Raw genomic sequence first — 14,906 nt, forward strand, 5'->3', positions numbered from 1 at the left:
GAAGGGGGACGGTAGGGAAAATATCACTCTATGGGTAAAGTCTAAGGAAGACCTCCCCACCCCCAACTTCAAAAGGTCACCTTCTTAGTTGTCCCAGAGGCTTGAAGGAGGTGCTAGAGCTTCTAAAACCAAAACTTTCACTTCACATGTCAGTGATTCTGCATTGTCATATCTGCAGCAAGACTGACCTGCAGGTCTTTCCCGGAAAGGCCACAGCTTTCTTTGCACATCCTCTTCTGCCCGCTGTGGCTATAGACTTCTCCTCCTGCCAAGCAGGGAATAGTCTCTGAGTCCTCCTTTCCTGAGCACCCATGTGCCCCCTTTCCTCTCTCTGAGATGGCCCAAATTTGGAAGTTCAGTCTGAACGAAAGGTTGTGCTACGCCAAGGTGAGTAGGGTTCTTTTAGGGTAACTGACTCTTCAGTATCTCTTGCATCCACTCCCCATGCTGTTCCTGGATCAGACAGCCCAGTGTGGGACAGGGAGGAAGTCCTTGCAGGACAGAGCTGGGGAGTGTCCTTTGGAGTGGCTCCCACTTCTTTCCTGGAGGCTGGGCCCTGGCGCATGGTGGAGGCTCTTCTAAGAATGTGCTCCCAGCTGGGTTTTCTTGTTAGTTGGGAATGTCCCTGGGCTGGTCTATGCTTGCTCTTAGGGGCTTCCTCTAGGCTGGCCCGGAGCCAGTTGCAGGGGTGCAACTGGTCAGGTCAGGATGGCTGCAGCTCTGCAGAAGAACCTGGCAGCAGCGGGCACTGGAGGCCAAGAGGTTTTGCTTTTGTTTCCTTCTCTTGGATGAGTTGCCAGTGGGAGGGAAGAAACTGGCAAATGAAAAAAGCAAAGAGGCTTTTACACTGAGTTTCTGAGAGTCTAGCCTCTACTGGGGTAAGGCCAGGCTACATGCCTGAGCACCTTAGTCCCTTGACTACTTGCTACCTTACTCTGTGGGAGATTGGAAGAAGAGCAGAGAAGTGACAGATAACTGGCTTGCCTTGTGACCTTGTGCAATGCACATAACTTTCTGAACCTGAGTCCTCATACACAGAATAAGAGGGATACAGCTCTCTCATACACAGCCTTGTTCAGTAGGCTGCATGGGAAATGCTGTGAGACTTGTCATGAGCAATACAGTCATCTTGGATGCTAAATCTGGGAGCCTTGGGCTTTTTTCTGTAGAAGGTGGTTTCCCTGGCTCCTCCATTCACTTTTTACAAATGCAGAAAGATGGATCTTAAATTTGATGGCATTTTAAGAGGTCATCCGATCTAGTCCCTTGGCATAATTACTGGTATTTTGTAGATAAGATTGTTTTAAGTGGTCATTACTTTGACATATCTGTCATAACATGGGACAAATAAGCCCTTTTCCTCTGAGTGAGGTGTGACTTCCTGGTGCATAACAGGTAGGCCAGCCAGCAAAGCTGTAGAAGAGGAGGGAGAGACCTACCCCTTAGGAGCCAGTGTAGGTTTTGCAGGGTTTCTAAGTAGAAGGTCCTCATGTTGGCATCCACTCCCTAGGAGGGGTGGGAGGTATGGGAGTGTGGGGGATGGGGAGCGTGAAAGTCCAGGTCCTGTAGGCTCAGGGAGTGTGAGAGAATCATATTCTATTCTTCTAAGAAGACAAGGGATGCATCAGACTCTTAGGATGGGCCACAGGGAAAAGTAACTACCAAGACACAGTATATTCATTCTTCGATGGTTTTTCCTTCAAAGGAAATTCTCTTTTTGACTCATCTCCTTAAAAAAATAACAAAACACCAAAATCATGGAAGGAAAAACAGAGCACTTTCCCCTGAGTTTCCCCTGCAAGACCTCCTGCTCTGCTGCAGTTGTTTCCCATCTTCCCTCCAGTCAGGCAAACTAGCAACAGGACATGGACCAGAAAATTATCAGGGGGATATTTAGGGAAGGCAGGGAGAAATGTGCGCCTGGAGAGAAAAGTTTCCCAACCTGGCCTAGAATTCAACCCAGGAGCTTTTCATCACCTAAGTAATGGCCTTGTGGGTCCTTCGTGGGGCCCATTTCTCCATAACCCTGACACCATTGGGAGGCTGGTGGAGGCCGGTGGGCCAGAAAGTGACACTCAGGGAGGCTGTTAATGAAGTGTCTTGGAGAGGACTGTGCACCATTTACCGTATCCAAAGCCAGAGTTTTCTTTTGTGGAAGAAAGCGACTTGTGCCCTCCCCAACATCACACACAGTTTCCTGGCAGGCTTGATGGGTTTCCAAACATTTCGTCACCGTCTCTTCCTGACCTTGGTGTGCAAGGAACGAGCCGCGTGGCCTGTTAGTTCCAGCTAAGCCATCGGGGGCGCCGGCCTGGGATGGGGGAGGGTGGCGACCGACTCCGGAGTGGAGGTGAGGTCTGCTGGAAATCCCCAGCCCCGGCAGCCGCCGGAGGTTTCAAGACGCCTCCCTCGGCCTTATTTGGTCGCAGGAAGTGGGCGGCGCTGGGCCTGCTGGCGGAGAGGCTGCCCGGAGACAGTTGTGCTGATGAAGTGGTAGAGCTGGTTCCTGCTCGCCGCGGTGCGGCGCGCGCCGGCCGGCCGCTGGGCGCTCAGCGCTCCCAGCCTCGAGTTGTGCAATCCTTTGTAGCACGCCAGAGTCCTCCTTCGCTGCTGCCTCTCGCCCTCTCTCTCTCTCTCTCTCTTTTTTTCAAGCTGTGAGCTCAACCGATGAGTCAGAGCCGTGCAATCCTGACACTGCATCGCAGGACTGGGGGTGACACAGAGGGAGGGAAGAGCGCTCCCGAGGTGGACAGTACCGGCGCGGGGCGCGCCGAGGTTCCTGCGCCGCAAGCGGGGGGTGACAGCCCACGCGTCCCGCCCGGGCCCTGCCAGCAAACTTCCCAGCTTTGGGAGGCGCTGGCTGGTGGAAGACCTGCGAATACCGCGGGGAGGCGACGGCGCCTGTTTGTTTTTAAAATCGGAGTGTGCGTGCAAGCGGCCGGAGTCCAGGAGGCGACCGAAGGCTGCGGCCCGCGGCGGAAGGGGGACAGCAGAGGCCCGAGCTCAGGCAGGAGCGGGGTAAGTGGGCTACACAGCAGGCGGCCGAGGCCTGCACGCGGCAGGGGCAGCGAGGAGACCCTGGCGGCGCGCAAACGGTGGCTACTCGCTCCACGGGCTGCAGCTCTGCAGGCACGGCCCGGAGCCCGGGTGCGGGGACACCAGGGCCGCCACGCGCCAACTTCTAAGGCCTGGGCGGCGGTGGGAGCTGGTGCGTGCGAACGCGCGTGGGCTGCCCGCAGTCCACTCCCGCCTGGCCCGCACCCTGCGCCCGCAGCTGCGTGTGCAGCGCAACCCCTTGGTGTTTGTGCAGCTACGCAGCTCGCGCGCGGCCCCCGCCCACCCGGGCGCGGCCCCGGCAGGAAAACCCTCCAAGCCTCCCAGCCCGCGGCGGCGGCGGCTCAGGAACACGACTGCTCCTCCTCTGCCCGAGCGAAACGTGGTGTCCTTAGGGACCGGCTGGCGTGACGGACCTCAGGCCCGGGAGGCGCGGCGAGGGGCTGGCGAGCTGCGGAAACTTGGCGCTGAACCCCTTTTCCTTTCCAGCATGCTCGGGAAAGTGGGCTGGGGCACTGTGTCCGCGCCGGGACTCTGGGGGACAGAGGTGCACGGGAGGAAGGGAATTGGAGCAAGTGTACTAGAGGCCTAGACTGGAGCGTTGAGCGCGGGCGAGCAGGAGGGCGAGCGCAGAGCCGCCTCGCCCCGCGCACCCTGGCGCTGCTGGCGCACCTCAGACCTGTCATCTGCCTTGCCCGCCCCCGCACGCCCGCCCCGCAGCGGCCCTCGGAGCCCGCGCGGCGCCTGCCCGGGTGCTGTGGTCGGTGGTGCTTGTCGGGAACGCCGGAGCCCAGGTTCCTTTGGGCCCTGCATATGGCTGGCTCCGTGGAGTTAATCACCTCACCACCACCACCACCAAAGAGAGAGAGAGAGAGAGAGAGAGAGAGAGAGAGAGAGAGAGAGAGAGAGAGAGAGAGAGAGAGAGAAACATTCACACAGGAGCGTGAGCACCAGGTTGCCCCTCCTGGGCCCCCACCCACTCTGGGTAAAGGCTGACTGGAGGCTGAGGAGCCTGGTGCGCCCTAGAGCTTTCAAGCCTCAGTCCCAAGGCAGACCTGAAGGAGGTGCTTGCCACCCAAAGGGGAGGCCACTGAGCGTACCAGCTCATCCTCTAGCTGCTGGAAGGATGAAAGGGGAAGTTACTTGCCCCATTTAAAACTCTGTTGGTCACAACTTCGGTGGCTACTTCCTGCCTCTACCATCCTGTGTGGGACGCCAGCATGTGGAGCTCACTGGAGAGTGGGGGAGTGCTGCTGGTCCTGGCTGGCCATGGAGGCTGCTGTGGCACGTGTGTGCCCCATCCCTGTTGGCAGCTGTGGCTGGGGAGGGGAGAGGGTGTCTGGCTTCCTCCAGAAGAGGGAGCCTACCTAGCCTGGAGGTATTATCTACCTTCAGAACTGAGGCAGGTCTTGGTGAAGGTGGAAGAATTTGCAGCTCTAAGAAGCCACTTGTACCTTGGGAGCCTGGATTGAGGGGAGAGACCACTGATCTTCCTCCAGAGGCTGCCTGGGAAGGTGTGCTGCTTGCCCCTTTAGAATCAGAGAAATGCACCTTTCCCACAGGTGTTAGATGACTTCAGAACCAAAGGGTTGAGAGTTTATGGGTCCTCTTTTTCTCCTGTTCTGTACAATGAATAATACCGGTATAAACATTCAATTACTGTGATAAACCTCTCATTGCATGGCTCTAGTCCAGTCTCCACTCTAATTGGATTGGTCTCTGGCTGTTTCTCTGGTCTATGTAGTGCCCAGGGGACAAGGAGGTGAAGAACCTGGAGGATGACCCCCAGTTTATACAGTTTGCTCTGGGGCAGCCCTGTCTACTTCCAGTGTGGCCTCTCCATGCATCAAGCAGAACCCCGACTCTCCCTGGCTCTGTCAGCCTACTCCTAGAGTGCCTTTGGAGTGCCCACAGGGATGAGAGCTTAACTTTAAACATGGATTTAAAAATAGCCCCATGTTTGACCCCTTGGCCTCCTGCTTTTAATAAATGGAAAAAAAGACTACATGTAGTATAGCTGCAATTGAGGGCCTCCTGTGGTTTTAAGACCCAGGAAAGGGGCTGGGGATGTGGCTCAAGCGATAGCACGCTCGCCTGGCATGCGTGCGGCCTGGGTTTGATCCTCAACACCACATACAAACAAAGATGTTGTGTCCACCGAAAACTAAAAAAAAAAAAAAAAAAAAATATTAAAAATTCTCTCTTTCTCTCTCTGTTAAAAAAAAAAAAAAAAAGACCCAGGAAAGGTTGCTCAGTGGAGCCAAGACTTCTGGAGCAAGAGGGGAGTGGGAGGGTGATTGGGTGTGTGTGCATGGTATGTGTCTTAGAAGGTGAATGGGCCTGGGTCAGGAATTTTTAGCCTTGATAGCCCCTCTCTTGTAGTTGGGTCTCCAAGAAGAAAACCTCGCTCATGGTGAAGAGGGAGTGGCCACAAGTGGCTGGGATACTCTTGCTTTTCCTTCTAGTTCGGTTTCAAATGCCACTTCTTAGGTCTTCTGACATTGAGTGTTCAGAAGAAGGTCTTACCTTTGTTATCTTACGTAGTTATTTGTGCATGTACTGCAGTGTGGTAGTCAAAATTATAGACTCAGGCTAGTTTTCATATCTCCTTTTGCAGAGTTGCTGTGAGGGCTCTGAGTGTTTGGAAATTGTAGTCTCTGTTCCAGTGTAAGTTCTTTGTTGTTCCCCAGTGCCTGGCATCCAGTAGGTGTGTAGTACCTTACTTGTTGAAGTAAGTTGAATGAGTGAACAGTGGTGAACACCTGTAATCTTAGCTACTCGAGAAGCTGAGGCTGGAGGATCAAAGTTTGAGACAAGCCTCAGCAATTTAGCAAGACTGTGTCTCAAAGTAAAATAAAAAGGGCTAAGGATGTAGCTCAGTGGTAGAGTGCTTGCATGAGTCCCCGAATGAGGTTTAATTCCCAATACTACAAAATAAATAAATAAAGAAAAATAAAGAAAAAAATGTGGACTTGGCATGTGGAAGGCACAATGAGTCTCTTCTGCTGAGACCTCTTTATACTGTGTCATTAGTTTCAAAAGGATCAGTCTCCTATGAATGATTGTGGTGTTGATGAACCCAGTTTCCTGGCAGTGCCCTGAAGCTGGCCTTCTAGAACCTCTCGTCATCCTTACTGAAAGGAAAAGAGCAAAAGAGTTGTGGAGCCTCCTGCCCTGGTATCTGCTAACCTGCATATTTCCTTCTGCCAGGGCTAGGTTGGCACCCTCCTGTGTGCACATGCCCTGGTGCAGGAACAGCTGCAGCAGCTCCTTCCCTGATTCACTGCAGGCTGCAGGAAATGCAGCCAGTGGTTGTATTTCGTCGAAGATATTGCTTTTGCTATTAGTACTCTGAATGTGTGGGGCTGAAGGAAATTGTTTGCTGGGCTGGGGCTAGGTGGAGCCTACTGAAATCCCAACTCTTACTAAGGGATCCGCATTTGCATTCAAAGCAACATTCAGGGTACTATGAGACTGTGAGCTCATTTTATGAATCAGAAGCATTACAGCATAACTTTAGTGCTGGAAACTGCTCTTTGGAATCCAGATCACCCTCCCTCCACCCCAGTACACGCACATTTACTCTCACAGTCACACGCTTGGAAGCTATAGTAGTTAGTGGGGGCATCAGTTCAGATTCCAGAGCCATCAAGCAAAACTTGTCAACACCCACTTCCACCCCCACACTTAGAACACCGTTCTTGATGGTGTGTGGCCAGTTACCCTGGCAGGGACACTGAAGGAAGTCTGGTAGGTGTAGGGGGGAATGAGACCTGCTCAGGCTCAGGTTCATACTCCACCTTTTTTATTTGCAGTGTGCTTTGGGCATTGTTTAACTTCCTGAGCCTCAGTTTCCTTCCGCGTAAAATGGGAAGGATGTAGTATTTCACAGGATTTCCGTGAAAATTAAACAAGATCATGTGTATAAAGCGACTGGCACATAGTAGGAACTCAGCCAATGGTGGCTATCATTTCACTAAGCTCCTGGTCTAGCTGCTGTTGCTTTTTGCTCCTACCAGGGAACAGGAAAAGAAGGATATCCTGCTTATGGTAGGAAAGCAGTGTCCTGTGCTTATGCAAATGAAGCTTGTTTTCTAACTTCCACGGCCCTGGGCACAAGTTTGTGATCCACTACCCGCTAGATGAGCCTAGTCACTAGCACATTTGTGCCTTAGCAAGGGACTCTTTCCCTGCAGACAAGGGTTAAGGGCTCAGCTTCCCAGAGATCAGTTTGTGCTCTGGGGAACCTACCCGCCTAGGCCCCAGGCTGAACTGGTCACATGGCGTGGGCAGGAGGAAGATTGCTTTCTCAGTCAAGGAAAAAGTCTCCTTGTCTTTGCTTCACCTGGGCCTCTCAGTGTGACCAGGATGGAGGTTTGGAGTCATCCTTCCAAGGATCACCTTGGCCCTTTCACTGTTGAAATAGAGCACCGGTGGGGGCAGCATCCAGGCATTATATAAGAAAGTTGCCACATGTCAGGGAAGAGCTGAGGTTTTGCTGGGTGGAGGTGGGGGTCTCCCTGCGGGAAGCGTTTGCTGCTGCGGTTTGTGGGGCTGGTGGGGAGGAGTGGACCCAGCCTGAGACTTCCCTGGCAGCCTTCCTTTTGCTCTTCCTGGAACGCAGCCTCTGCTGTGGCCAGCTAGGAAGGTGCTCCTTTTCCCCTCTGTCTTTCTCTCCAGCCACAAGGAGCTCCCTCATGCTGAGAACGTTTTTTCCAGGCTCTGCTTCTTCCTGCAGGAGTCTCAGGTGGGGGAGGGTAGCAGCCAGGGCGAGGTAGGCAAGCCTGGAGAAAGGGAAGCACCCTGGGCTTGCTGCCAGAAGGGGATTCCCTCAGGTCATGCAATTTCTCTGGGGAAATGGGGTCCAGAGAGGAAAGAATCTGTTGAGGGATTTTGCTCCCCAGCTTTTCCCAATAGTCTGGGCAGACAGAGGCCTCAGTCCAGCCTGCTGGGGCTCAAATTTGTCAGTTTTCTGTAAGGGAAGGGTAACTTTAGTGGTAACTAGAGTACAGGAGGGTTGACTCTTTAGCCTCCTCCTCCCAGCCTGTTGGCAACTCCTGGGACAAGCACCTGGCTCCTCACCTGACCTTGTTCCATCTGAGGCCCTAGCTGGCCATAGGTCATCGTTCTGAACTACCTAGCTCCTGAGAGTCACTGCAGGGCTGGAAAATCCTCTGGGACATCTAGTCCCACTCCACTTTCAAATGAGGAAGCCAAGAGGCTGTGAATTGCTGTAGGTTGCCATAGAAGCTCCACTTTCACCCCAGGGAGCTGGGGAAGAGTGGCTATGCCTGTGTCCTGTCCAGGGTCACTGCCCCTCCCAGTTTGGAAGTTGAGAGGGTTGCTTCAGTACAGAAGAGCCCAGAGGAATACTGTCTGGGCTCCTGGGTGTGGCCCAGCCCTCAGCTGGCTCCATAGTTATTTATTTGTGTGTGTGTGTGTGTGTGTGTGTGTGTGAGAGAGAGAGAGAGCGAGAGCTCTGTGGTTGGAAGGCCAGATCTGAGTGAAAGCAGAAGTACCCACACTACTACGTCAGCTATACCACGCATAGATTGGGCCTTGCGGGGACAGTCAGGAGAGGAAGAAAGTGGGCAGAGGTGCCTCTGCATGGTAGCTGCTAGTGCTCCTTCTGTCCTTGCTGCCAGCTTGCACACTTGAGCATAAACAGCATTTTCACGTTGTTGGCAGCTGCCTTTCTTTGCTGGCTCTGGGCAGAAGAGGTGCCAAAAATAATCAGGCGGGCACTTCCACTTGTGGAGTATTCACTGTGGTGGCCTTTGGCAGGCTTGCTTGCCTTCTGCAGGCCCAATGTCTCTAGTGTCCCTGCTCCTACTTCCTGTGGCCACCCTTCCTCAGACTCCCTCAGGCAAAATAGCACCTTCCCTTTTATTACTTAGACTGAGCCCAAGAGGGTGGTGGCTCCAACTTGTGGGCCTGGGAGCTCCGCCAGGTATCATGTGAGAAATACCCTTACCCCACTGTGTCCCTGCAGGCCCTGCTGGCACAGCTGAGCCCAGAGGAGGCCTGTGCTGTGTGTGTGCGCGCTCTGGACTGCCATCTCTGTCTCCTGGGTCTGTAGGCCAGATGCCCTGTGTGCCTGCCTGCACAGCCCTGGAAGAAACAGGCCCTTCATTCCCCCCAAGGTTTTATAGACTGATACTAACACCTGAGCTATCCCTACTCAGCAAAGGGGGAAGGAAATCACATTTATTGAGTGCTCAGTTTGTGCCAGGCACTTCATCTATGAATTATCTAATCTCACAATACTTATAAGACAAAGCTATTATGCTCGCTTACTAACAAGGAACCTGAGGCTTACAGGGGCTGCTAATGGGAAAAGTCATCAGGCATTCTGTCTGACCCTCTTACCACACAGCTCCATACTTCTCCTGACTTTTTTAATGTGCACAAGGAACAATACCTTACCTTTGGAATGCATTGCTGATGGTAGGAATTTGGGTCAGTCATTCCTGCATGGGAGGGGGGAAAAGGCTTTGTTTAGGCCTTCCAGGGACCTTCCATGTATCTGCTCCTCCCTAAACACATCCCAGCTTCTGTAGTTCTGAGATTATCTCTGGGGACCCTGGGCTGGGGGCAAGTGGAATCTTGGGTCTTCTTTTCTGCCTGCTGAGTTTGACCCCAGGCCTGTCATTCCTGCTGGCTTGGCCCAGGTCCCAGAGAGCCTGGTTGGTGTGTACTTGGTGCTTAGGCTGAATGCTGTGCCGGTGCCTGGTGTGCTGTGCCAAAGGCCTCTGGGTGTATTTCAGGAACAATAAAGAATAAATCAACATAGGAGAAAAGGCCCTACAGCAGCTGCTCAGAGATTGGAGAAATGCAAGGAATGTGCAAGCATTTGGCAGAGGGCCTGCATCTTGACCAGGGCCTGAGAAAGGGCTGATGCTGACTTGATGGTTGGCTGGGTAAGACAGGCAGCTGTCTGTGCCCACTCCACAGCCCTTCTAGGAGATTCCGTCAGCTATGCTGGGAGCCCTTCACTGCTGGCAGCAGCTGTTTGTGCTTGCTCATTAGCACTATTACCTCCATTCTTCACTGTCACCCCAAACCAGCAGACCCCCACCCCAGCGTGTCCCCTATCCCCACTGCTAGGTGGGCCTTTTCTAGAGCTGGGCTGCAGGAGAGCCTAGATTGATGGAGGCTCCTCAGCCTTGATCCCAGACACAGACCCGCTGCTGCACCTCCCTGCTGGGGAAGGAGATGAGCCAAACAAATGTCAAGGCCCCAGCAATGCCAGGTCTGGGGAGACAGTGCCAAATGTGAGGACATAAACCTGGGAGCCCTGACCACAGCTCTCCCCAAGAAGTCATCCACATATCCTGAGCAGATGGCCATGGGTCCATGGTCACCTTACCTCTCAGGGTTTCATCAGCCATGAAATAAGGATTTCTACCATGGCACGCACGGGAACTAGTTGTCTCCTCCACTCAGGACATTTGCCAGGAATAGCTTTTTATTTAGGAACTTATGTTCTTGGCAGAAAAAGTCCCCCCCACTCCAGAGGTGTGAGTGGTTATGGCTACAGCTCAGTGTGCTGGGGAGCGGGGCACATTGTCATGGAGCTGATTGGATTCAGACTTCAGGGGGCCAGAGGAAGGAACTAGAGCCTGGGCCCCATGGGAATTTGGGACATCTGACAAGCAAGGGAGAGACGAGACTTTATTTTTAAAGAGCTGTTGGCCAACTGTGGGTACAGGATTTGAGGGTGTGGGAGGGGTGTGGCTTCCTCCTGGGGGAGATGGTGTTGGGTCTTCTTCAGGTTGGCCCAGGGGTGGGAATCACCTGTAGCTGGGCCTCTCGCAGCCACCTCTGCTGACCAGCCACACTCACAGGACCTCACAGTAGTTTTCAGGCCAGCTGAAGCCACTCTTCAGGAGGAAGGCACAAGCAGGCCAGAGGCTTCTGCAGTCTACCTGGTGCTGCTGTCGCATCTCCCAGATGGCCTGTGGCACCCAGGCCGGAGGCAAAGCCTGAAACTTGGGGAGGGAGTTTGCAGAAAGAGCTCTGGAGACAAGCAGGCCTGGACTCCAGTTCTGGCCTTGCCTCTGTGCTACTGTGACCTAAGGCAAGTGATTTGACCCCTGGGATCTTTCCAGGTTTCTTGTGGAGAAAGGGGGAGAGCAATATATTTACCTTGTGCACAGGTATAGTGTGTGTAATGCCTAGCACCCTCAAGAAATGTTAAGAGGTGTTGATGAGGGGCTGGGGTTGTGGCTCAGTGGTAGGGCACTTGCCTAGCGTGTGTGAGGCACTGGGTTTGATTCTCAGTACCGCCTACAAATAAATAAAATAAAGGTCCATTGACAAGTAAAAAATATTAGGGAAAAAAAAGGTATTGGGATTAACCTTGGCATGAAGCATTATATTGGAGTCCTTGATTCTGGGAACCTCCTATTCTCCTGGCTGGGTGTCCTAAGGCAAATTTCTTTCCTTCTCTGGACTACTGTGTGGAATGAGAAATTGGACTGGGCGAACTCCAGTATCCCTTGATATTTGGAATCTGTTCAGCCTTTCCCAGCTAGACCTTGCTTTGCCAGCTGGCTCCGGAGAGAGGCCCAAGCCACCTTCTCCACGTGGTAGGAGGCCTTTATTCCAGAGTGAGGTTCTGCTGACCCTGCAGCTTCCAACCCATCTCTACCACCCTGCTCCCCCCTGTCTACGCTCTGCCAGCTTCCAGGGGCTCTTACCAGTACCCCTAGTCTGGAAGGGAACCTGGCAGACTGAGGCTGGTATCATTTCCTGAGAAGAACATTATATACTGTGGGCCAGGAAAAGCAGCCGCCCTGGGAGGAACAAAAGGGCAGAGTCCGTTCTGGCGTGGTGGGTTCTCAAGTGTAGCATTCCTTCTGGGCCCAGGGTGCTGAGGAGAGCGGGGACTTGGAAGGATCTTGCTTCTGACTTTTAACAGCAGCACCTCAGTTTCTGCATGTAGAAAGGGGACAAATAGGACCCTCTGTGGGGGGGTTTGTAAGGTTTATACATTAGGATATGTAAAGCGTCCAGCTCAGGGAAGTGCTCTGTGAATGTTCCTTTCTTTTGGGAAGAATCTGTCTTTTTTATATTCTGTAGACTGGCCACAAATATTTGCCCGAGGCCATTTTCCCAAGGAAAAGCAGAGCAGCCCGACAAGCTGCTGCAACTCCAAAGCCCTCATCGCTGCACAGCTGTTTTGATTCAGAGATCAATCTTGGGGTCAGGATCAGTGTGAGTGGTGTGAGGGATGGGCAAGGGGCTACCCAGACATTTTCAAATGTCTGAGATCTGCTGCACAAAAGGTGTGTGGAACATGGCCTCAGGAAGGAGTGTGGCTTTTTTTTTTGGGGGGGGGCGGGTACCAGGGATTGAACCCAGGGGTGCATAACCACCAAGCCACATCCACAGCCCTTTTTAATATTTCATTAGAGACAGGGTCTTACTAAGTTGCGTAGAGCCTTGCTAAGTTGCTGAGGCTAAGTTTGAACTTACCGTCCTCCTGCCTCAGTCTCCTGAGTTGCTGGGATTACAGGCATGCGCCACCATGCCCTGGCTGGTTGGAGTGGCCTTCAGTCTTTTAAAATTTATTAAAACCCGGCTGGGGTTGTAGCTCAGTGGTAGAGTACTTGCCTAGCTTGTGTGAGGCACTGGGTTTGATTCTCATCACTGCATATAAATAAATGAAGGAAAACAACTAAAAAAAAGTATTTAAAAAAATTTTATTAAAACCTGTTTTATGGATTGATTTGTAACTTTTTGTGCCATGTGCTTGAGAAGAATGTATTCTGCTATTGGGTAAAATGTTCTGTAGATGTCTTTTCAATCTAATTTGTTAATAAATTATTAAAGTATTCTTTTTCCTTGTTAATCTTTTGCTTAGTTGTACTGTCCATTATTGAAAGAGGAGTTTTGAAGTCTCTGGTGATTATTGTTGAATTGTCTTGTTTCTCCCTGCAATTCTGATAGTTTTTGGTTCATGTGTTTTGGAGCTCCAGTTTTTAGGTGCTTGCATGTTTATAACTGTGATTGCCTCTTGATGGATAGATAAATTTTATCATTACAGAATGTTCTTTTTTGTATCCAGTAATACTTTTTGTCTTAAGGTCTAATTTGTCTGATATTGGTATATCTGATATGGTTACTGTTTGTATGGTATCTCTTTGTTTCTCTACTTTCAACCTGTTTATGTCTTTGAATATAAAAAGTGTCTCTTGTAAACTATATGTAATTGGATCATCTTTTTAAAAATTGTGCCAACCACTGCCTTTTAATTGGAGTATTTAATACATTTACATTTAAAGTAGCTATTGATAAGATAGGATATTAGTCTGCCATTTTGCTTAGGGCCTTGCTAAGTTGCTGAGGCTAAGTTTAAACTCCCCCATTTTTTTTTTAAATGTTTATTTTTCAGCTTTAGGTGGACACAATATCTTTATTTTTATTTGTATGTGGTGCCGAGAATCGAACCCAGTGCCTCACGAATGCTAGGCAAGTGTGCTACCACTTGAGCCACATCCCAGCCCCTAAACTCCCCCATTTTGCTACTTGATTTTCATATCATGTAGTTTTATCCACTGTTCCTCAGTACTATCTTCTTTGTGTTAAGTAGATATTTTTGAATATACCATTCTAGGTTGTAAAATAAGTCAAAATAAAGCTTGAATGAGAGTTTTAAATTGTCATGCAATACACTAAGCACAGTGCCTGGCACTTAGTAGGTGTTCAAGAAACATGAGCACTTGGCTGGGCCCCAAGTGCTATAAGAACCCAGTCATCCCTAGGACTAGCTGGCAGAGTCCACCCAGGACTCTGTGGGACCCCTCATATCTTCTGGGCAGGGCACAGCATTCTGGCAGTAGTTCCTTTTGGGGACTGGTGAGTAGTGGGTCCTGGGAAACTTCACCATACTAGCTCCTGGTCCTCGATCCCTTCCCCTGTTTTGGGGGGCTGTTCTGTGGGTTGTTCCGTGCCGGGGCCCCACCCGAGCTGCCTATGAAGTAGTGCAGATTTCCCCTCCTGCTCCTCATTCTCCTGCCACCAGACCCATGAAAAACCCTGTCAGGATGGGTCTTTCTGCCTACACTGAAGTTTGAGAACCACTGCTCAACACAGACACGGGTGAGCAGCAGAGTGTGATAGAGAGACCTGATTTGGAGTCAGCAGGTTTGGATTCAAATCCTGGCTCCTCACTGTGAGCTCTGTGAGCCGGGGTGACTTACTGCTCAGAGCCAGCCTTTCCTCATTTCTCCAGTTGGGAATAAGTGGTTATATAAGGCAGCAACGCTCAAAACCTTGGGCATGCAGGTAGCGCTGGTGGCTACTGTTTCGTGTGGCAGTTCCTTGTTACAAGGTATTTCTGTGGTTCCTTCATCTCCCCTGCCCCATTCCTGGCTATGAAGTTCCTCCTGGACCCAGACACCTGGTTCTCTAACAAGCGGTCCACTGCCCTCTCCATTGGCCCACTCTGCCTCCAGGCCCTGCTGCTTCCGCCTCGGGGTAGAAACAGAAGGAAATTGAAGGAGCATTATGGGATAGCGGTGGAACATCATGAAGATTCAGAGTGTCAACAGTATGTGCTAGAGGGCTGCCTGGAGGAGGCAGGCCTTGAAAGAAGGCTGATTGTTAGAACAGGTTTGAGGGTTTCCAGGTAGAGAGGACAGCTTTGTAGAGGCTCAAAGTGTTTCTCTCCTCCCACTAGATTGTGAGCTTGGCATGGGCAGAAACTGTGCCTTGTCTCCTGTGTCCCTAGATTGTGGCCTGCAGCCAGCACCCAGCAAATGCTTACTGAATGGATGAAGGGCCCTCAGCAGGGCAGGGTGTGTGATGGGAGAAGGGACAGGGTGGGGCCATGTCAAGGGAGACCC

At 51.6% G+C, this 14,906-nt stretch overlaps 1 protein-coding gene across 3 annotated transcripts in view; it reads left to right on the forward strand.

The window, feature by feature from the left end:
- Mideas (mitotic deacetylase associated SANT domain protein) overlaps positions 1-14,906 on the forward strand; it is a 68,614-nt gene that overhangs the window by 20,469 nt on the left and 33,239 nt on the right. The window contains exon 1 of one of the 3 annotated variants that reach the window (XM_076849894.2): positions 2,739-3,018. The exons of the other annotated variants lie outside the window; for them this stretch is intronic. The gene's annotated coding sequence lies outside the window, so the exon portion shown is untranslated. Of the gene's footprint in view, positions 1-2,738; positions 3,019-14,906 lie in introns of those variants that run through there. 3 annotated transcript variants of the gene reach the window in all.

Source organism: Callospermophilus lateralis, chromosome 3 (genome assembly GCF_048772815.1).
Source record: "Callospermophilus lateralis isolate mCalLat2 chromosome 3, mCalLat2.hap1, whole genome shotgun sequence".
Classification (NCBI taxonomy): Eukaryota; Metazoa; Chordata; class Mammalia; order Rodentia; family Sciuridae; genus Callospermophilus; species Callospermophilus lateralis.